Genomic DNA, 24268 nt, shown 5'->3' with positions numbered 1-24268 from the left:
CACCACACAGATCTATGCACCACATAGATCTATGCACCACACAGATCTATGCACCACACAGATCTATGCACCACACAGATCTATGCACCACACAGATCTATGCACCACACAGATCTATGCACCACACATATCTATGCACCACACAGATCTATGCACCACACAGATCTATGCACCACACAGGTCTATGCACCACACAGGTCTATGCACCACACAGATCTATGCACCACACAGATCTATGCACCACACAGATCTATGCACCACACAGACCTATGCACCACACAGATCTATGCACCACACAGATCTATGCACCACACAGATCTATGCACCACACAGATCTATGCACCACACAGATCTATGCACCACACAGATCTATGCACCACACAGATCTATGCACCACACAGATCTATGCACCACACAGATCTATGCACCACACAGATCTTCTATGCACCACACAGATCTATGCACCACACATATCTATGCACCACACAGATCTATGCACCACACAGACCTATGCACCACACATATCTATGCACCACACAGATCTATGCACCACACAGATCTATGCACACAGTAGGTCTATGCACCACACAGACCTATGCACCACAGATCTATGCACCACAAGGTCTATGCACCACATAGATCTATGCACTACCCAGATCTATAATATTCCATTTAGAAACGTTAATGTGTTCACAAATCTATGCACCATTCAAATCTATGCACCACTAAATTCTGGGTATGCACTAACATATCTATGCACCATTCACAGATCTATGCACCACAAATCTATGTTCACCAAACAGGTCTATGCACCACACAGATCTGTTCACCACAAATTCTGGGTGTGTTCATTCTAAATTCTGAAGTCATATCAGCATGAACCCACTTCTGACACTGACAGCCATGTCCCTCTTGTCACCCTGTGGTTTCTCATGCAGCTGAAGATGGATGACCTATGACCAGGTGGTGCAGCGGACCCTCTGCATCCAGCTGATGGATTCAAACAGAGATGCATGATTCATTGGAAATGAATGTTGTTCTGGTTTATTCAAATGCAATGACACAGTAGGTGTGATCGAGGTGTTAGACTTAAACCCTAACTTCTTATCGCCTTAATCATAATAATCCATTTACTACCCACTCTATAATATTCCATTTAGAAACGTTAATGGGTGTGTTCATTCTAAATTCTGGGTGTGTTCATTCTAAATTCTGGGTGTGTTCATTCTAAATTCTGGGTGTGTTCATTCTAAATCCTGGGTGTGTTCATTCTAAATTCTGGGTGTGTTCATTCTAAATTCTGGGTGTGTTCATTCTAAATTCTGAAGTCATACTCAGTATGAACCCACTTCTGACACTGACAGCCATGTCCCTCTTGTCTCGCCTGTGGTTTCTCAGTGCAGCTGAAGTGGATGACCTATGACCTGGTGGTGCAGCGGACCAGTCCTGATCCAGCTGATGGATTCCAACAGAGATGCATGATTCTCTAGGAATGTCTGATGTTCTGACGTTTATTCAAATGAATATACCAGGCTACTATATGGATTTCTATGTTGAATCAGTGACCATGCAGGTTGACATGACTTTGTTGTACTGACTGAATGTCATCTAGTTGACTGGGGTTTCAGATGGAGAGAAGAGAGAGGAGAAGAGAACAGGGTGAATACTGTTGTACTGACTGAATGTCATCTAGTTGACTGGGGTTTCAGATGGAGAGAAGAGAGAGGAGCACAGAACAGGGTGACTACTGATCTGGACCACATTCTGAAGGGGCTGGACTCCATGTCTGAGCGTCTGGACAGACTGGCATGTAGGTATGTCTGTAGGGCTCTGGTCAACAGTAGTGCACTATTGGAATAGGGTGTAATTTGGGACTCAATCAGAGTTCTAATGTGTAGATACTATGCAAATCGAGAGATGAAACTGTTGTGTTAACTCTGAAATGCGTCCTCCTGCGCGTCCAAAATAGAATTTCGACCCGCTAGCCAACGAACCGCTGTGCAATTCAACCATGATGTTCAGATGTTCAACGTCTCAGAATTTGGCATGTGGCTTATCGATGGCCTTTGGATAGGATGGGCCCCCAGTTGATGTGTTAGATATGGGGAGATGTGTCTAGGCTATGACAGGCAGCCTGATTATGAGATGATTTGATGTGAAGACATGAAGCTGTGTCTCTGCCAAGGGAGACGGATAGTTGGCAAACAAGCGTTCATCACTACAACAGTGAGACTATGTCCCAAAAAGGCACCCTATTCCCTACATAGTGCACTAGTTTTGACCAGAGACATATGGAGCCTGATCAAAAGTAGGGCAGTGTATAGGGAATAGTGTACCATTTGGGACACATCAATAATATGACATCTTAATCTCAGAGATTATCATCTGTATTTTATTATACATAATGAACTGGTAGACATTTCCCCTCTTGATTCTCTTATGGGGTTTCTTGTTTGTTTCCTATAAGAAGAAAATCATTGAGCTCTCCTTTTGTATTGGATTGGATTTAGTTTGAACAGGGATATATTAGATGTTCTTCTGTTGTGTATCTCAGGTCGGACCCAGTTGAGACAGTGTGACCTGATCGTGTGCTTTAGACACCCAGAAAAGATGGCCTCTCTGAACAGATTTGACCAGGGGGTGACCTGGCCCAAGCCCGGACCTCTGGCTGAGGAGTGAGGGAGGAGAGAAGGAGGAGAGGGTGAACATGGCGAAGTAAAGGAAAATAATATATAGAGGAGGAAGAAGAGGAGGAGGTAGAAGAAGAAGAGGAGGAGGAACAATAGGAGGAGGAAGAAGAGGGGGAGGTACAAGTAGAAGAGGAGGTAGATGAGGAGGGGGAGGTAGAGGAAGAGGTAGAAGAGGAGGGGGAGAAAGAGGAGGAGGTATATGAGGGGGGGGAGGTAGAAGTGGAGGGGAGAAAGAGGAGGAGGTAGATGAGGAGTAGGAAGAAGAGGAGGGGGAGGAAGAGGAGGAGGAAAAAGGGGGGTAGAAGAGGAGGATGAGGAAGAAGAGGGGGAGGTAGAAGAGGAGTGGGAGGAAAAGGAGGAGGAAAAAGGGGGTAGAAGAGGAGGATGAGGAAGAAGAGGGGGAGGTAGAAGAGGAGTGGGAGGAAAAGGAGGAGGAAAAAGGGGGGTAGAAGAGGAGGAAGAGGAAGAAGAGGGGGAGGTAGAAGAGGAGTGGGAGGAAAAGGAGGAGGAAAAAGGGGGTAGAAGAGGAGGATGAGGAAGAAGAGGGGGAGGTAGAAGAGGAGGGGGAGGAAGAGGAGGAGGAAGAAGGAGAAGATTAAGAGAAGAGGACAGTGGAGTTAGTGGGTGGGTGGGTTATACAACTGGATAGGCTCAACAGGAAATAGTCCAAACATACATTTATTTTATTTTACCTTTATTCTCTGAGTTGAATGATCAAAACTGAAAAATGATAGATCAAGATCAGTGTAATGTATACAACTTCACTACATTTAACTTGATGTGCAACTTCAAACATTAACCTTATAACATAAAAATAAACCTTCAACTGTGAATTGAATACTACACAATAAAAGCTACTTTATGTCATATTTTTTAAATTGTGCATCTCCCTACCACACACACACACTGTGTCTCCTGCACTGCTGGTTCTGGTCAGAGAGGTGCAGGGTGCAGCAGGCAGCACTGGCTCTGTGCTCCAGGTCCTCTCCATGTTTATGAGCAGCAGAGGTGTGTGTGTGGTATGGTCTATCATCTCCTTCACTCCTGGGAAACTGCTGCAGCATAGAATGGAAAGGCCCATTGGTTAGTTTATGATGTGTTAAAGCATCAAGTCAACATCAAGTGGGTGGTGTTTCTCCTTGCACAGCCAATAAACAGCCTCGCCCCAGATCTGTTTGTAAAGTCTAAGCTCCTTTAGATAAAAGTGCCTGAAAGATAGACCAATGTTTAATTGCATGTGTATGCTAACACGGAATAATAATTGACTAACATGGATTTCTAAATGTATTTTGTGACGCACGCGACGTGTCCGGTCTGGTCAGCATGTTAGCTGAACAGTCTTGAATTCCCCGGGCTGGTCTAGTGGTAATGACGCAGCCTCCATCAGTCTCGGTATTGGTTCAAATCCCACCTCATGCTCTTTCACAAGACCTCTATCTTTTCCCACAGTCATCCTCTCACTATCTGTTCAATAAAATCATTTCAAAAAAAGAAGTTGAATTCTTGTTTGTGAGGGAATCCCTTGACGGAGCAGAGAGGAGGCTGTTTGTTTACCTCGCTACCCATGAGACTGGTGCCCAGGTGTTATATGTTGCCTTGGTGACGTATCTGAATGTTGTAGACCTTGCCTTGGTTCAGCACCATGAGGGTGTAGGACTGCTCAGAACAGCCTTGGAACTGACCCTCACCAGAAACACTCCATTATGAAACACACACAGCTACATTGATACACACACTGTGTGTGTGTGTGTGTGTGTGTGTGTGTGTGTGTGTGTGTGTGTGTGTGTGTGTGTGTGTGTGTGTCAGAGCAGGCTGGTGGGAAGAGCTATAGAAGGAGGGGTTCATTGTTAAGACTGGACTGGAATGGTCCTACATCAAACATATGGAAACCAAATGTTTAACTTTGTTCCATTCATATCATTACAACGAGCCTGTCCTCTTATAGTTCCTCCCACCAGCCTAGTCTGGTGTGTGCGTGTGCGTATGTTTGTGTGTCAGTGAGGAACACCAGGGGAGGGGGGTTCCTGACCTTGTTTACTCGCCTCTGGTCACCAGTCTTCCGAACCACCCAGTGTCCAAGCCTATGCCCTGCACACACACACACAAACACAGCAGGGAACAACACTGTTAAGAATCTTAGGAACTTTATCCCACTTTATTTGGGTGTGTTTGGTAGGTTTTGTAATAGAACTCCATAGAAAGCATATAGAATAGTGAACTATAGGATCTCCATAGGTTGTGTATTGTGTGGACCCTAGTGGTCAAACAGGGAAATGCTTCCAACCGTTTTTTTCCACCATTCATTTTTCCCATAGGGAATTTTAGAAATAATGTGTTCTCCATAGGCTGTGTTTTGTGTAGACTTACCCTGGCGTAACGTTTTGATAACCAGTTAAATCTCTCTCGGACAAGGTGACTTTTATCAATATATTTGCCTCTATTTACTCTCAGAATCGAAAACGCTAATTAGCATCAAAGTAGACATCATGCAAGACTACAAATCCCTGCAAGCTTCTGCACGTCACCTCTAGCTGACATCTTTGCTAACAGGTATTGTGTCAATTTAAAACTTACACAAGACAGTTCACAGAAATGTAAATGTAAAGAAATTTAGCCAATTTATTAATGACTAAATTTAGCTAACATTAGATATTTAATCCAGAGATTCTTACCTTTGCCACGATTCGGGACCGAATTAGGGAACCCCTGCTCTATGGTACAGTATGTAGAGATGATCCTTTCCCAAATGCCTGTCAATGAATGATTCAACAAACACCATTGTAAATACAACCCATATTTATGCTTATTTATTTTATATTGTGTCCTTTAACCATTTGTACATTCTTAAAACACTGTATATATATAATATGACATTTGTAATGTCTTTACTGTTTTGAAACTTCTGTATGTGTAATGTTTACTGTTAATTTTTATTGTTTATTTCACTTTTGTATATTATCTACCTCACTTGCTTTGGCAATGTTAACACGTTTCCCATGCCAATAAAGCCCCTTGAATTGAATTGATTCTGCCACTAAGTGGCGCCAGTGTTCCAGTTTATACTCGTAGCACCAGCACAGGACAGGCCGGGTTCGATTCTCTCCCTTCTCCCTATGCCTCCCCCTTCGCTAACCTCTGCGCATTCAGTTCAAATCACAGAGAGGGAAAGAGACAACGAGCAGGCGGCAGTGGTTCATTCTGCAGTGGCCATAGCGAAAATCTGCCTTCTCTGCAAAGTCCCGAGAGATGCCAACTTGAAACAACAGACTTGATAGCTATTCAGTTGATTGGCTACCACACGAAACATCTATTGCCTGAGAAAGAATCTGCATGCAAAATATGGTAAGCGCCAATTTGTATGTTCTTGTCTTGCACTTGCAGCAGCTAGAATACACGCTGCTCCCACAACCACAAATGTTTACTAGTTTTCCCTAACAAAAAAAGATAGCCGTTTTGAAACTGAAGTAAAAGTGCAGTAACTGCAGTCGACTGTGGTATTTTGGACGCAGTAATTGCAGAATTAGATTGTTTAAAAGTGCAGTTATACAGCACTGTCACTGCAGTTACACTGCAAAATGACTGAAGTAAACACAACTGTTATTTTGGACGCAGTATTTGCAGCATTTGGATTGCAATCTTTTTTTCGTAAGGGTTGACCTACGTTCTTCTTAAAACTGACGTTTTACACCGGTTAGATCACTGGCTAATTGACATACTATTCAGAAGTTTGTGCAGTTAACTTTACCCGCATACCGATGTCCCTGTCGAACATGCACGGGGCCGATTAATCTAGCCTAGTTAATAAAATGTGAAATACACCGCAACCGAGGCTAATCGCCAGTGTACAGCAAATATCGCCAAATTAAACCTGCAATTTATAACCAGTTAGTTACATGATTACTCTGTTCTCTTTGTTTAACTCATATTCACAACTCCCTGCCGGGGCCTGGAATGTGTCTGATCCCCCACTTCATTTGTGGCGTACTCAGTCAACCTGCCAATTTTACAGGATTCCCGACCGGTTTTATTGAGCAAATAAATGAAGGAAGCGAAGTGAAGCCCACGTCCCTCCAGCTTTGAGGACTCGAATCACCTGAAGCCCTGTTGACATGATTGGCACTTGGAAAATGGCAATTTATACATTAGAATATTAATGGTCCGCGTCATGCTAGAAAAGCAGACACGTTGCATTTCTGCCAGATAGGTTCCATTTAATGTATTTTTGATGGTCCAAAAAAGCAGTTTATTTGAGCCTGACCTCTACAAGCACACAATCCCCAAGCTGACAAGGTACAAAATCTGTCGTTCTGTCCTTGAACAGGCAGTTAACCCACTGTACCTAGGCCGTCATTGAAAATAAGAATTTGTTCTTAACTGACTTGCCTAGTTAAATAAAGGTAAAAAAAATAAATAATTAAACTCCTCTCCGGTGAAGTATGTGTGTGTGTGTGTGTGTGTCAGCCTTAGTGTTTTTGGCTCCATCCATCTCCTCTGGCAGCTGTAGGTGGTCTGTGGGGCCCCTGCAGTGTTCAGAGTCAGACTGTGATGTGGTCAGCTGTTAATGTTTGGGTACAATGTGTACACTGCACTCACAGAATACTCTCTCTCGCTCTCTGTATCTCTCTTTCGCACTCTATCTCTCTCGTGCGCGCACACGCACTCTCTCTATCTCAAAAGGCACACAACAGCTATGTTTTCTATTGATTGACAGAACCTGAATATATTGACCTGTAGCTCGGCTGGATAGATAGCTAGCTGAAACGGTTCTCACTGACAACAAGCCTGGTCATGGTGAGGTAATGAGCTTTGGGAGTAGAGGGCTGAGAGAGTACTGCTGATTGATGAACACACACACACACACACACACACACACACACACACACACACACACTGTCAGGTGAGAAGTGATGAACTACGTGCTGTCTCTGGTTGGACTCCTCACTCTCTCCAGAAATGCCTCCCCTGAAGATTTAAGGAGAGACAGCTAGGAGAGACCATGGTTGATATCTCCCTGTCCCTCAGACAGCTATTTGCCTTCGCAACTCTTTTGATGAGAAGGAAAAAAGTTAACCAGCAAGGTAGCTTATTAAAGGCACAGCTTGTAATTTCAATACACTGTTACTTTAGTCTTGAAATTAAAGGGGCAATCCGGGATTCGGGGTAGAAAAGAACAGCCACCCTCCACTTGTTTTGATAAACAGCTGAGGGAAGGGGCTTTAGTATTACTATTTAGGCTTTAGTTTTATTATTTAGTATTAGTTTTACCCCCTCATCAATTTACACACAATACCCTAGACTCAGTGCTTTGTTGAAGCACCTTTGGCAGCGATTACAGCCTTGATTCTTCTTGGGTATGACGCTACAAGCTCTCAGCACAACAGCAGTACCACTAGCTGTCCCTCTCCTCTCAGCACAGCACAGCATCAGTACCACTAGCTGTCCCTCTCCTCTCAGCACAGCACAGCATCAGTACCACTAGCTGTCCCTCTCCTCTCAGCACAGCATCAGTACCACTAGCTGTCCCTCTCCTCTCAGCACAGCATCAGTACCACTAGCTGTCCCTCTCCTCTCAGCACAGCATCAGTACCACTAGCTGTCCCTCTCCTCTCAGCACAGCACAGCATCAGTACCACTAGCTGTCCCTCTCCTCTCAGCACAGCATCAGTACCACTAGCTGTCCCTCTCCCTCTCAGCACAGCACAGCATCAGTACCACTAGCTGTCCCTCTCCTCTCAGCACAGCACAACAGCAGTACCACTAGCTGTCCCTCTCCTCTCAGCACAGCACAACAGCAGTACCACTAGCTGTCCCTCTCCTCTCAGCACAGCACAACAGCAGTACCACTAGCTGTCCCTCTCCTCTCCTCAGTACCACAGCACAGCAGCAGTACCACTAGCTGTCCCTCTCCTCTCAGCACAGCACAACAGCAGTGCCACTAGCTGTCCCTCTCCCTCTCCTCTCAGCACAGCAGCATTACCACTAGCTGTCCCTCTCCTCTCAGCACAGCAGCAGTACCACTAGCTGTCCCTAGCTCCTCTCCTCTCAGCACAGCAGCAGTACCACTAGCTGTCCCTCTCCTCTCAGCACAACAGCAGTGCCACAGCACAACAGCTGTCCCTCTCCTCTCCTCTCAGCACAGCAGCAGTGCCACTAGCTGTCCCTCTCCTCTCCTCTCAGCACAACAGCAGTGCCACTAGCTGTCCCTCTCCTCTCCTCTCAGCACAGCAGCAGTAGCATTCAGCACCAGCAGTAGCTGTCCCCTCTCCTCTCAGCACAGCAGCAGTACCACTAGCTGACTGTTGTATTACTGTGTGTCTGTGTGTGTGTGTGTGTGTGTGTGTGTGTGTGTGTGTGTGTGTGTGTGTGTGTGTGTGTAGCCTGTGTGTGTGTGTGTGTACACAGTGTATGTCTGTACACACAGCCTGCTAATCAACACACTAACCACCCTGTCAGAACACTGCTGCTCTCAATTCAATTCCATGGACTTTATTGGCATGAGAAACACATGTTTTCATTGCCAAAGCAATAAAATAGATAAATTAAAGTGAAATAAACAGTAAAAAATAAACAGTAAAGGAATAGAGACATTTAAAATGTAATATTATGTATATATACAGTGTTGTTGTATTGATGTGCAAATAGTTAAAGTAGAAAATGGAAAATAAATCAACATAAATATTAGTTGTATTTAGAATGGTGTTTGTTCCTCACTGGTTTCCTTTTTCTTGTGGTATTTCACCCAATAGATATGGTAGTTAATCAAAATTGAATTTGTTTTCAAGTTCTTTGTTAGTCTGTGTAATCTGAGCAAAATATGTGTCTCTAATATGGCCATACATTTGGAAGGAGGGTTGGAAGTGCGGCTCAGTTTCCACTTCATTTTGTGGGCAGTGTGCACATTATTTTAAAATATAAACTCAGCAAAAAAATAAACTTCCCTTTTTCAGGACCCTGTCTTTCAAAGATAATACATGAAAATCCAAATAACTTCACAGATCTTCATGGTAAAGTGTTTAAACACAGTTTCCCATGCTTGTTCAATGAACAATAAACAATTATTGAACATGCACCTCTGGAATGGCCATTAAGACACTAACAGCTTACAGACGGTAGGCAATTAAGGTCACAGTTATGAAAACGTAGGACACTAAAGAGGCCTTTCTACTGACTCTGCACCAAAAGAAAGATGCCCAGGTCCCTGCTCATCTCCGTGAACGTGCCTTAGGCATGCTGCAAGGAGGCATGAGGACTGCGGATGTGGCCAGGGCAATAAATTGCAATGTTGTATAATCTAACAGCTCTTTTCTGGATTTTGATAATTAGCGTATTGTCGTGTCTTTGGCATCATTAAAGTGAAGACTGTTATTTTATCAAATCAATCCTCTGTAATTATTATTATTATGTGATTAAACTAATCATGTAAATGTAATTAACTAGGAAGTCGGGGCACCAAGTAAAATCTTCAGATTACAAAGTTATAATTTTCCTAATATAACTTTTCAGATATTTTAATATCTGATCAGTCTTCTAATTAATTAATTATTATTTACCTCACGTTAGTCTCATTCCAAGCGTCGTAAATTGTTGGTTACCTGCACGAACCCAGTCTTTGCTATGAATCAAACATACATCAATCTTAATCATTTATTTACTAACTAAATAATCACAGAAATGCGTAACAAACAAATAGTAGGTATGGTTACAAAGAAATGATAGGTGATGTGCCCTAGTGGGCCAAACTGGTATGGCGACTTGGTAGACAACGGGACTGAGAAGGGTGCGAAAGACAAAAGTCACTACACAGTTGATAATTAGAATAATTGAAATACTAATCCTTTGCACATGAATGCTCACTCATTTGGGAATAATTGTAATCAATATATATATTTACGCTCAGTGTGTCATCATGATCTCTGTTGGAATCGTCCTTTTCTGTTGGAAAATTTTCTGTTCTTATAGAATCGATGTTTCGGCGGTTGTCGGTCTTCGCATTCAGTCGACATAAATTCTAGCTGCAGACTAGTACTTGGTATCGAAGATTTGCTCTTATTCTGTCAGTATCGATAGTCTCAGAGTTTAGCAACCATTACAACAGCTTATACTGAAGGTACGCATGGTCTCTACTCAAACCTTAGCCCTCTCGGTAATCAAGGTATGCATGGTCTGAAGTGGGCTTCTCTAGTTGGGTTTTTTATTCGGAACAGCAAAAAAGGGCTGTCCCATGATGCCAGATCGATGTCTGTGCTCATGGGGGCGGACAATGACTTAGTGAAACTTTAAACGGAAATGCAATTTTCTCACATTAACGGTTTAAAATCACATTACACAATTTCACAAATAGTTTCATCTTTACTCGTTCATTTTATACAATAATTAGATACAAGCCTCAGATTCTCCACCGACCGTTTACGACTTCTCCAAAACATGGACATTGTTCAGTTCTCAAGTTCTGTGATGTAGAAGAAGTTCCTTTGTTCTACTGTGAACTGAACTAACTCTCTCTATACTGCATGACGGAGAGAGTCTCCTCCAGGAATGTACGACCTGAGATAACAGAGCCTGGGTGTAGGGGGAAGAGAGAGGTGGTGAGAGAGAGATAGTTGGTGCTTGCTATATCCAAAGAGGGCCCTGTCATGACAGTATATTGGCGTAATTCTGCTCTGCATGCATTGTTTGGTGTTTTACGTTGTAGCCAGAGGATAATTGTACATAATTCTGCATGCATAGTCTCAATTTGGTGTTTGTTCCGTTTTGTGATTTCTTGGTTGGTGAGCGGACCCCAGACCTCACAATCATAAATGGCATTGGGTTCTATAACTTATGAAAGTATTATTAGCCAGAACCTAATTTGTATGTCGATTTTTATGTTTGTTTTGATGATGCCTTGTCTCTCAGATCGTTCATAGCTTTGTGGAAGTTACCTGTGTCGCTGATGTTTAGGCCGAGGTATGCATGGTTTTTTGTGGGCTTTAGAGTAGCGGTGTCTAGATGGAATTTGTATTTGTGATCCTAGCAACTGCGCCTTTTTTGGAACACCATTATTTTGGTCTTACTGAGATTTACTGTCAGGGCCCAGGTCTAGGTGCTGCTGTAGGCCCTCCTCCTTGGTTGGTGACAGTAGTGCCAGATCATCAGCAAACAGTCTTCCCCCATGGCCCTATGGAACGAAATGTGTGTTTTTTTGCCAAGTTTACCGCACACTTGTTGTTTGTTTACATGGATTTTAATAATGTTTACCCCCCAACACCACTTTTCATCACTTTGTATAGCAGACCCTCATCCCATATTCAGTCAAAATCATTTTTTAAATCAACAAAGCATGAGAAGACTTTGCTTTTGTTTTGGTTTGTTTGTTTGTCAATTAGGGTGTGCAGGGTGAATACGTGGTAATTTGGTAAAAAGCCAATTTGACATCTGCTCAGTAGATTGTTTTCACTGAGGAAATTAACTAGTCTGCTGTTAATGTTAATGCAGAGGATTTTCCCAAGGTTGCTGTTGACGCATATCCCACAATAGTTATTGGGTCAAATTAGTCTCCACTTTTGTGGATTGGGGTGATCAGTCCTTGGTTCCAAATATTGGGGAAGATTCCAAAGCTAAGGATGATGTTAACTTGTTATGGCTGCAATCCCGATATCGAGATAAGTGTCATCAACAACCGCTGAATAGCATAGCGCTACATACAATAAATATTACTATAAATATTTATATTCATGAAATCACAAGTGCAATATAGGAAAACACAGCTTAGCCTTTTTTTAATCCACCTGTCGTGTCAGATTTGAAATTATGCTTTACAGTGAAAGCAATCCAAGCATTTGTGTAATTTTATCGATCGCACGATAAAACATTAAGTACACTTAGCATCAGGTAGCTCGGTCACAAAAATCAGAAAATCAATCAAATTAATTGTTTACCTTTGATGATCTTTGGATGTTTTCACTCACGAGACTCCCAGTTACACAACAAATGTTCCTTTTGTTCCATAAAGATTATTTTTAGATCCAAAATACCTCCGTTTGTTTGTCGCGTTATGTTCAGAAATTCACAGGAAAGAGCGGTCACGACAACGCAGACAAATTCCAAATAGTTTCTGTAATGTCCACAGAAACATGTCAAACGTTTTTTATAATCAATCCTCGGGTTGTTTTTAAAATATATAATCGATAATATATCAACAGCAAATGTCTTTCACAGTAGGAGAGGGAAAAGCAATACCTATCCAAACTCTGTTGCGCGAGCAAAACTCATGTGACCACTTGACGCGATGTTATCGTTCTGGCTCATTTTTTCAAAATAAAAGCCTGGAACTATGTCTGAAGACTGGACACCTTGAGGAAGCGATAGGAAAATTAATCTGGTTCATATCCCTTTAAATAGAGCAAAGGGAGGCTATGGAACATGGAGTTTTCAAAATAGAAGCCACTTCCTGCTTTGATTTTCCTCAGGGTTTCGCCTGCAATATCAGTTCTGTTATACTCACAAACAATATTTTGACAGTTTTGGAAACTTTAGAGTGTTTTCTATCCAATACTAATAATAATATGCATATATTAGCAACTGAGACTGAGGAGCTGGCCGTTTACAATGGGCACCTTTTCATCCAAGCTACTCAATACTGCCCCTGCAGCCATAAAAGGTTAAAGTGTTTAAGTATAGCCAATTGGAATTCGTGGTCTGTATGCTTTATAATTTCATTGAGGATATCATCAACACCACAGGCCTTTTTGGGATTGAGGGTTCGTATTTTGTCCTGTAGTTCATTCAATGTAATTGGAGATCCTCTCTCTCTGTCTCTCTCTCTCTGTCTTTGTCTCTCTCTCAATTTCAATTCAATTCAAAGGGCTTTATTGGCATGAGAAACTTATGTTAACATTGCCAAAGCAAGTGAAATAATTAACCAAATAAACAGATTGCCGTGGTCAGTGAAGAGCCCGGATCTCAATTCCATTGAGCACGTCTGGGACCTGTTGGAATAAACAGTTTCCATCTAATTTTGTGGGAAGTGTGCACATAGCCTGTCTTTTCTTGAGAGCCAGGTCTGCCTATGGCGACCTTTCTCAATAGCAAGGCTATGCTCACTAAGTCTGTACATAGTCAAAGATTTCCTTAATTTTTGGTCAGTCACAGTGGTCAGGGATTCTGCCACTGTGTACTCTCTGTTTAGGGCTAAATAGTGTTCGTGTGTGCGTGCGTGTGCGCGTGTGTGTGTGTGTGTGTGTGTGTGTGTGTGTGTGTGTGTGTGTGTATGTTAGTCCCAGGGAAAGTATTGTGCTGCTTGGTGACTGTGAGGAGATTAAACTGCTTTCACTAGAGTGCCATCCTCTACTGCTGTGCTCCTCTGACGCCCTGCCTTTATCCCGCTGAGAAACCCATCTGTCGCTGTGATTAAAGACCTGCCTACTGGTGTTAATACTGAATGTACCACTTCTTGGAAGTGACTTGGAAAACAAGCTTGAGTTGAGCTGTTTTCTCTCTCTCGTTTGACTCTCTGATACAGGGCACAGACACACCCAGGTTAATCATTGCGGTGCTGCTCAGTTGCAGCTGCACAAGGCACCTGTTGTTGTTTGAATGCCCATTACACCCCTACTTAAAAACTGCTTCATGAGGTTTCTAATATTAGGTCGTTGTAATTAGGGGTTCAAGCAGCAAGGCTGGGTGAAACCCTATTGTATTTGTTGGCGTATATTATTAGTATTATTATTCTGGTTCCACCAAATATTGGTGAAAAGATGAACATACTCATGACATGGTAAGGCCTAGGTAAATCCTTTACCATCATGCAACCTGGCCACACCCTGTCATGCAATGCCATGCCAACTGGCCACATTGTGACGCTATCACAAGCGATTGAAAATACAAACTTTAACAACTCAGGCCCCTCACCCCGTGTAGCATAGAGTTATGAAATTCAGTACTTAGGTCCCTCTCCTCACAAGGAATACATTTGCTTAAGGACCTGTAAATTCCGCACTTAAATCGCTAATCCTCTGGCACTGAATGACCAGTCTGCACAAAACTTAATATATCACATCACTGGGCCAAGGTTTCACAATGCAATATTTTCCAGATTAGTATGTCAAACAACATGGCCACTACTGACCAATAAACATTCACATGGGTGTGGTCAGGCTCATGAAGGCATATAAATCAGACACAAATATTTGTATTGTAACAACACTTGGTACACATGCTCCAAACACTGTCAAGACTCAACATATGCAAGCACATTCATTTCGACCACACGGTGGCGCTATAACGGGCACATGTTTATATCGCTTGATCTGTTTGACTCAGAGTGATGCCATTTGGCACACATGCTCAGGGATATACTAACTAACCTGTAAAGTATGGTTCAGTTTGGCCGCATGGTGGCGCTGTTGAACAGAAAAAAACGTTAATTCAATCTCAATGGCTCATAGCGGCCATATTGTTTGAGCTGGAGTCCTGGAAAATATGGTGCCAATCGATCCAGCGGTTCTGGAGAAGAATACTTAACCTTTAGGTAATGGCTAAGTCAGAAAAACACAGCCATTTTCCCAGCCAAAGATAGGAGTCACAAAAAGCAGAAATACAGATCAAATGAATCACTAACATTTGATGATCTTCATCAGATGACACTCATCGGACATCATGTTACACAATACATGTATGTTTTGTTCTATAATGTGCATATTTATATCCAAAAATCTGAGTTTACATTGGCGCGTTACGTGCAGTAATGTTTTGATTCCAAAACATCCAGTGATTTTGCAGAAATACTCATAATAAACATTGATAAAAGATACAAGTGTTATTCACAGAATTAAAGACTTCTCCTTAATGCAACCGCTGTGTCAGATTTGAAAAAAACTTTGCGGAAAAAGCATAATCTGAGAACGGCGCTCAGAGCCCAATCCAGCCAAAGAAATATCTGCCATTTTGGAGTCAACAGAAGTTAGAAAAAACACTATAAATATTCACTTACCTTTGATGATCTTCATCAGAAGGCACTCCCAGGAATCCCAGTTCGACAATAAATTACTGATTTGTTCCATAAAGAATAAGAATATATAAATATATGGATGAGCGATGGCCGAACGGCATAGGCAAGATGCAGTAGATGGTATAGAGTACAATATATACATATGAGATGAGTAATGTAGGGTATGTAAACATTATATAAAGTGGCATTGTTTAAAGTGACTAGTGATACATTTATTACATCCTATTTTTAATTATTAAGTGGCTAGAGATTTGAGTCAGTATGTTGTAGTATGTTGTAGAGGTCAGCCGATTATGATTTTTCATAATCATTATGATTTTTCAACACCGATACCGATTAATCAGCCGATTTAAAAAAATAAAAAAAACTGTTTTTGTAATAATGACAATTACAACAATACTGAATGTACACTTATTTTAACTTAATATAATACATCAATCAAATCAATTTAGCCTCAAGTAAATAATGAAACATGTTCAATTTGGTTTAAATAATGCAAAAACAAAGGGTTGGAGAAGAAAGTAAAAGTGCAATATGTGCTATGTAAGAAAGCTGACATTTCAGTTCCTTGCTCAGAACATGAGAACATATGAAAGCTGGTGGTTCCTTTTAACATGAGTCTTCAATATTCCCAGGTAAGATGTTTTAGATTGTAGTTAATATAGGACTATTTCCCTCTATACCATTTGTATTTCATTAACCTTTGACTATTGGATGTTCTTATAGGCACTATAAGAGGAGAGGAGTGGTGGAAAGGAGATGAGAGGAGGAGAGGTGGAAAGGAGAGGAGGGAGGAGGAGAGGTGGAAAGGAGATGAGAGAAGGGAGGGAAGAGGAGAGGGAGGGAAGAGGAGAGGTGGAAAGGAGAGGAGGGAGGGGAGGAGAGGTGGAAAGGAGAAATGGAGAGGAGGTGGAGGGAGGAGGAGGGAGGTGGAAAGGAGATGAGTGGAGGGAGGGAAGAGGAGAGGTGGAAAGGAGAGGAGTGGAGGGAGGGAAGAGGAGAGGTGGAAAGGAGATGAGTGGAGGGAGGAAAGGAGATGAGTGGAGGGAGGGAGGAGGAGAGGTGGAAAGGAGATGAGAGGAGAGAGGTTAGGAGGAAAGGAGGAGAGGTGGAAAGGAGTTTAGAGAGGGGACAGTCAGTTAAGAACAAATTCTTATTTTCAATGACGGCTTAGGAACAGTGGGTTAACTGCCTGTTCAGGGGCAGAACGACAGATTTGTACCTTGTCAGCTCGGGGGTTTGAACTTGCAACCTTCTGGTTACTAGTCCAACGCTCTAACCACTAGGCTACCCTGCCGCCCCAGATGAGGAGAAGAGGAGAGAGATGTAAAGGTACCAAAGAACAGGTCTGACCTTACTGTCCCCTAAAGAAGATGAGAGGACAGGGGAGAAGACAAGAGGAGAAGAGGATTAGTAGTCGTGTCTGGCCTATAGGTCAGCCCCTCCGTCCCATCACAGAGCACTAGAGAGAGGAAGTCAGGTGGTAGAGCCGGAATGAGCGAGAGCAAAGTTGTGTGTGTGTTGTGTGTGTGTTTATGGGAGAGAGAGACAGAGGGAAAGAGAGAGAGAGAGGCTGTGTGTGTGTGTTTACGGGAGAGAGAGACAGTGAGAAGAGAGAGAGAGGCTGTGTGTGGGACCAGGAGGAAAGAACTGAAGTCACAGCTGAATTCACTGACAGGTGAACAATGTTATTTTGTTTATTTAGTTATATAAAGTCAGATTGACAAGGTACCATTATGGAAGCAGTACTGTAGTGTCGCAGGCACGAGTTGTAGTAGAATAGAGTTCATAGTGTGTTATTTCAATGTGTTTTAAGACACTTCACTGTACAGTTGAAAGTGAATAAAAAATCAAGTTAGAAATGAAAATATGGATCTGTACAGTTAAACTAATAATACACATCACAGAGTTGAGTTTAGAGGAGACCAGTAAAGATCCTGCAGACATGTTTATGTTGTTGTGTTTCATGTTGTGGCTTTAGTAAACAAGACTTTTAAAGCTGTGAGGGTAATGGGGAGTCATTGGAAATAACTTTTAGTCCAGGAAGCTCATTTGTGAATGAAATGAATGGGCAATTTTCACTTAATCTTTGATCCCGAGCTGAGTGGGTGACGCCATTAGTGAGGCAGTAGTTTGTATTTATCACAACAACATCCTCATTCACTGACTAGCAGGAAATAACATATGCAAATTCCCTCTGTTGGTATAACTGCTGTTGCCTCTGTTGGTATAAGCACTGTTGCCTCTGTTGGTATAACTGCTGTTGCCTCTGTTGGTATAACTGCTGTTGCCTCTGTTGGTATAACTGCTGTTGCCTCTGTTGGTATAAACCCTGTTGCCTCTGTTGGTATAACTGCTGTTGCCTCTGTTGGTATAACTGCTGTTGCCTCTGTTGGTATAACTGCTGTTGCCTCTGTTGGTATAAGCACTGTTGCCTCTGTTGGTATAAACCCTGTTGCCTCTGTTGGTATAAACCCTGTTGCCTCTGTTGGTATAAACCCTGTTGCCTCTGTTGGTATAAACCGCTGTTGCCTCTGTTGGTATAACCACTGTTGCCTCTGTTGGTATAACCGCTGTTCCCTCTGTTGGTATAACCGCTGTTGCCTCTTGGTATAACGCTGTTGCCTCTGTTGGTATACCGCTGTTGCCTCTGTTGGTATAACTGCTGTTGCCTCTGTTGGTATAACCGCTGTTGCCTCTGTTGGTATAACTGCTGTTGCCTCTGTTGGTATAACTGCTGTTGCCTCTGTTGGTATAACTGCTGTTGCCTCTGTTGGTATAACTGCTGTTGCCTCTGTTGGTATAACTGCTGTTGCCTCTGTTGGTATAACTGCTGTTGCCCCTGTTGGTATAACTGCTGTTGCCTCTGTTGGTATAACTGCTGTTGCCTCTGTTGGTATAACTGCTGTTGCCTCTGTTGGTATGTTGCCTCTGCTGTTGTCTCTGTTGGTATAACCCCTGTTGCCTCTGTTGGTGTAACCCTGTTGCCTCTGTTGGTATAACCACTGTTGCCTCTGTTGGTATAAGCACTGTTGCCTCTGTTGGTATAACCGCTATTGCCTCTGTTGGTATAACCACTGTTGTCTCTGTTGGTATAACTGCTATTGCCTCTGTTGGTATAACCCTGTTGCCTCTGTTGGTATAACCACTGTTGCCTCTTGGTATAACACTGTTGCCTCTGTTGGTATAAGCACTGTTGCCTCTGTTGGTATAACTGCTGTTGTCTCTGTTGGTATAACCACTGTTGCCTCTGTTGGTATAACCACTGTTGTCTCTGTTGGTATAACCACTGTTGCCTCTGTTGGTATAACCACTGTTGTCTCTGTTGGTATAACCACTGTTGCCTCTGTTGGTATAACCACTGTTGTCTCTGTTGGTATAACCACTGTTGTCTCTGTTGGTATAACCACTGTTGCCTCTGTTGGTATAACCACTGTTGCCTCTGTTGGTATAACTGCTGTTGCCTCTGTTGGTATAACCACTGTTGCCTCTTGGTATAAGCACTGTTGCCTCTGTTGGTATAACCACTGTTGTCTCTGTTGGTATAACCGCTGTTGCCTCTGTTGGTATAACCGCTGTTGCCTCTGTTGGTATAACCGCTGTTGCCTCTGTTGGTATAACCACTGTTGCCTCTGTTGGTATAACCGCTGTTGCCTCTGTTGGTATAACTGCTGTTGCCTCTGTTGGTATAACTGCTGTTGCCTCTGTTGTATAACTGCTGTTGCCTCTGTTGGTATAACCGCTGTTGCCTCTGTTGGTATAACTGCTGTTGCCTCTGTTGGTATAAACCCTATTGCCTCTGTTGGTATAACCACTGTTGTCTCTGTTGGTATAACCACTGTTGTCTCTGTTGGTATAACCACTGTTCACCTCTGTTGGTATAACCACTGTTGTCTCTGTTGGTATAAGCACTGTTGCCTCTGTTGGTATAACCACTGTTGCCTCTGTTGGTATAACCACTGTTGCCTCTGTTGGTATAACCACTGTTGCCTCTGTTGGTATAACCACTGTTGCCTCTGTTGGTATAACCACTGTTGCCTCTGTTGGTATAACCACTGTTGCCTCTGTTGGTATAACCACTGTTGCCTCTGTTGGTATAACCACTGTTGCCTCTGTTGGTATAACCACTGTTGCCTCTGTTGGTATAAGCACTGTTGCCTCTGTTGGTATAAGCACTGTTGTCTCTGTTGGTATAACCGCTGTTGCCTCTGTTGGTATAACCACTGTTGCCTCTGTTGGTATAACCACTGTTGTCTCTGTTGGTATAACCGCTGTTGCCTCTGTTGGTATAACTGCTGTTGTCTCTGTTGGTATAACTGCTGTTGCCTCTGTTGGTATAACCACTGTTGCCTCTGTTGGTATAAGCACTGTTGCCTCTGTTGGTATAACTGCTGTTGCCTCTGTTGGTATAAGCACTGTTGCCTCTGTTGGTATAAGCACTGTTGCCTCTGGTATAAGCACTGTTGCCTCTGTTGGTATAACTGCTGTTGCCCCTGTTGGTATAACTGCTGTTCTCTGTTGGTATTACTGTTGTTACTGTTGTTGCCTCTGTTGGTATAACTGCTGTTGCCTCTGTTGGTATAACTGCTGTTGCCCCTGTTGGTATAAGCACTGTTGCCTCTGTTGGTATAAACCCTATTGCCTCTGTTGGTATAAACCCTATTGCCGCTGTTGGTATAACTGCTGTTGCCCCTGTTGGTATTACTGTTGTTACTGTTGTTGCCTCTGTTGGTATAAACCCTATTGCCGCTGTTGGTATAAACCCTATTGCCGCTGTTGGTATAACTGCTGTTGCCCCTGTTGGTATTACTGTTGTTACTGTTGTTGCCTCTGTTGGTATAACCACTGTTGCCTCTGTTGGTATAACTGCTGTTGCCCTGTTGGTATAACTGCTGTTGCCTCTGTATTACTGTTGTTACTGCTGTTGCCTCTGTTGGTATAAACCCTATTGCCTCTGTTGGTATAAACCCTATTGCCTCTGTTGGTATAAACCCTATTGCCGCTGTTGGTATAACTGCTGTTGCCCCTGTTGGTATTATTGCCTCTGTTGGTATAAACCCTATTGCCGCTGTTGGTATAAACCCTATTGCCGCTGTTGGTATAACCACTGTTGCCGCTGTTGGTATAAACCCTATTGCCTCTGTTGGTATAACCACTGTTGCCTCTGTTGGTATAACCACTGTGCATCTTAATATATTTTATACACTGTCACAAGTCTCGCTGTTGCCTGCCAATAGTCCTCCGTTCATTTGGGCTACATTGGCGTTTTATAGGGTTACGTCAGTAGGCTCGTGTTACATTAGGAATTCCCCCAGTGATTGTTCACCCATTTATTCACTGACGCGTGATGACAAGTAAGATTAGAAGTCAGGCCCTGTGTCTACCATCCTACAGGCGGTTCTCTCTCCTGTGGCGTCTGCAACCATTCTGTTCCCACCGGTCTCATCCTCTGCTCTCTGTGGGCTCTCTGTGATTCATACAACAAGACCAGTACAGCAAGGTCAACACAGATCAGTATCAATGTTTACAACACAGATCCTCATGTTTCCTCTCTCTCTCTTTCACCCCCCCTCCATTTCTCTCTAATACTTCTGACAGTGTGAGGTGATAGAGGCTAAGGTTTGCTAGTTCAGGTATGGGCCTTAGTGTTGACGTGGGAAACACTCCACTCTATCAGATCAGTGTCTAATGCTGTAATCACAGAACACTGACTCCTATGTGAACCTGTTCCCCGGCAGCAGGAAACAATGGAGTCCTTTTCAGACACAACACCCCTTCTCTCTACTCTCTCCTCCTCTCTCAATTCAATCTCTCTCTCTCTCTCTCTCTCTCTCTCTCTCTCTCTACTCTCTCAATTCAACTCTCTCTCTCTCTCTCTCTCTCTCCTCTCTCTCTCAATTCAATCTCTCTCTCTCTCTACTCTCTCCTCCTCTCAATTCAATCTCTCTCTCTCTCTCTCTCTACTCTCAATTCAATCTCTCTCTCTCTTTCTCTCTCTCTCATCTATCTGTCTGTCTCTCTCTCTCTGTTCAGGTTCATGTTCACACTCTCTAAGTTAATGAGATGTTTGTCCTTTCTGTTCTGTTCCTTCCTTTATTAACTTAGCCTTTTACTGGGACTGGGATGTGATTTCCTGCTCACAGTCTTGATTCTGTTGGGGGAATTATGGCTCATTATATGTCTGCTAGCCAGGACAATCACCATCCTGTTTCCCTGAGAACCAAAGATGCTGTGTATGTGTGTGTTGAGTTCACCCTGCGTGTTGCTGCTACACATCTGTCCTATTTATCTGTGATTAGGCCGAGCCCTAAAGCCACAGAACCCTGTATAACCTAGAGGTGTACGTACGTTTTTTTTTTAACAGGACCCATCCATCTGCCTCTCACTCGACACACACTGTCTCCTTGTCCATTGATACACACAACCAACCACTGTGTGTGTGTGTGTGTGTGTGTGTGTGTGTGTGTGTGTGTGTGTGTGTGTGTGTGTGTGTGTGTGTGTGTGTGTGTGTGTGTGTGTGTTTTAACTGAAAGGAACAAAGCCCCCCCCTCCATTCTCCCTACTGGCCAGAATAGTGGGAAGGCAAATAACATGTCTGTTAGTTTAGTTCCTTATTGATTAGTCCTGTCGTCACATTAACAGCAGCACCATCACATTGTGTTAGTCCTGTCGTCACATTAACAGCAGCACCATCACATTGTGTTAGTCCTGTAGTCACATTAACAGCAGCACCATCACATTGTGTTAGTCCTGTAGTCACATTAACAGCAGCACCATCACATTGTGTTAGTCCTGTAGTCACATTAACAGCAGCACCATCACATTCTGTTAGTCCTGTAGTCACATTAACAGCAGCACCATCACATTTGTTAGTCCTGTCGTCACATTAACAGCAGCAGCATATCATTGTGTTAGTCCTGTAGTCACATTAACAGCAGCACCATCACATTGTGTTAGTCCTGTAGTCACATTAACAGCAGCACCATCACATTGTGTTAGTCCTGTAGTCACATTAACAGCAGCACCATCACATTGTGTTAGTCCTGTCGTCACATTAACAGCAGCACCATCACATTGTGTTAGTCCTGTAGTCACATTAACAGCAGCACCATCACATTGTGTTAGTCCTGTAGTCACATTAACAGCAGCACCATCACATTGTGTTAGTCCTGTAGTCACATTAACAGCAGCACCATCACATTGTGTTAGTCCTGTCGTCACATTAACAGCAGCACCATCACATTGTGTTAGTCCTGTCGTCACATTAACAGCAGCACCATCACATTGTGTTAGTCCTGTAGTCACATTAACAGCAGCAGCATATCATTGTGTTAGTCCTGTAGTCACATTAACAGCAGCACCATCACATTGTGTTAGTCCTGTAGTCACATTAACAGCAGCACCATCACATTGTGTTAGTCCTGTAGTCACATTAACAGCTGCAGCATATCATTGTGTTAGTCCTGTCGTCACATTAACAGCTGCAGCATATCATTGTGTTAGTCCTGTAGTCACATTAACAGCAGCACCATCACATTGTGTTAGTCCTGTCGTCACATTAACAGCAGCACCATCACATTGTGTTAGTCCTGTAGTCACATTAACAGCTGCAGCATATCATTGTGTTAGTCCTGTCGTCACATTAACAGCAGCACCATCACATTGTGTTAGTCCTGTAGTCACATTAACAGCAGCAGCATCACATTGTGTTAGTCCTGTAGTCACATTAACAGCAGCACCATCACATTGTGTTAGTCCTGTAGTCACATTAACAGCAGCAGCATCACATTGTGTTAGTCCTGTAGTCACATTAACAGCAGCACCATCACATTGTGTTAGTCCTGTAGTCACATTAACAGCAGCAGCATCACATTGTGTTAGTCCTGTAGTCACATTAACAGCAGCACCATCACATTGTGTTAGTCCTGTAGTCACATTAACAGCAGCAGCATCACATTGTGTTAGTCCTGTAGTCACATTAACAGCAGCACCATCACATTGTGTTAGTCCTGTAGTCACATTAACAGCAGCACCATCACATTGTGTTAGTCCTGTCGTCACATTAACAGCAGCACCATCACATTGTGTTAGTCCAGAGTTCAGAGGTAGACCTAGCTAGTTTGTGTAGAGAGGTGTGATAGGTGAAGGGGTGAAGTCACATTCCCTACATTTCTGAGTGGTAAAGTAGTGTTAACGAGAAATCCAGTCGTTCTACACAGGTCCTACAACCCGTAGGCTCGTCTGTGAGTCTGGCCCTAAAACCGGTTTGTACTGTAACAGAATAGTTTCATGTCCTCTAGGGTTTCCAACACACTGACAGTGTCATTGCATTTTGGTACACCAGAATTACATTCATTTCCAATGTAAGGCCTTGCAGCGTTGCAGAGGCAGTTACTTTGCATTCGGTGTGGTGGATACTTAGGACTTATCGAACGTATGCATCAAACTGTGTGTGTAGACGGCTTGACAGAAATGGGAGCAGAAGGGGAATGTTGAACATATCCAGATGATGCTGCGTAACATTTTGCTCAATGATGCTGTCAGAGTGTTGGAAGCATAATACCCCTAAACTGAGACATGAGACAGCAGA

At 43.0% G+C, this 24268-nt stretch overlaps 1 protein-coding gene and 1 long non-coding RNA gene across 4 annotated transcripts in view; one reads left to right on the top strand and one right to left on the bottom strand.

The window, feature by feature from the left end:
- Nucleotides 1-3299: 3299 nt before the first annotated feature.
- LOC112240160 lies at nucleotides 3300-5449 on the bottom strand. Its single transcript, XR_002951978.2, has 3 exons — nucleotides 5363-5449; nucleotides 4720-4778; nucleotides 3300-3745 (listed from the first exon to the last, which is right to left on the bottom strand). It is a non-coding gene; the product is annotated as an uncharacterized LOC112240160 (long non-coding RNA).
- Nucleotides 5450-5811: 362 nt separating this feature from the next.
- Nucleotides 5812-24268, top strand: part of LOC112256546 (NEDD4-binding protein 3-A) — a 58437-nt gene continuing 39980 nt past the window's right edge. For 2 of the 3 annotated variants that reach the window (XM_042303323.1, XM_042303320.1), the window contains exon 1: nucleotides 17049-17356. The gene's annotated coding sequence lies outside the window, so the exon portion shown is untranslated. Of the gene's footprint in view, nucleotides 6033-17048; nucleotides 17357-24268 lie in introns of those variants that run through there. The other variant, XM_042303321.1, reaches the window with a different exon arrangement.

Source organism: Oncorhynchus tshawytscha, linkage group LG21, assembly GCF_018296145.1.
Source record: "Oncorhynchus tshawytscha isolate Ot180627B linkage group LG21, Otsh_v2.0, whole genome shotgun sequence".
In the NCBI taxonomy this organism is placed as follows: domain Eukaryota; kingdom Metazoa; phylum Chordata; class Actinopteri; order Salmoniformes; family Salmonidae; genus Oncorhynchus; species Oncorhynchus tshawytscha.
This window is presented reverse-complemented; position numbering and strand designations above follow the sequence as displayed.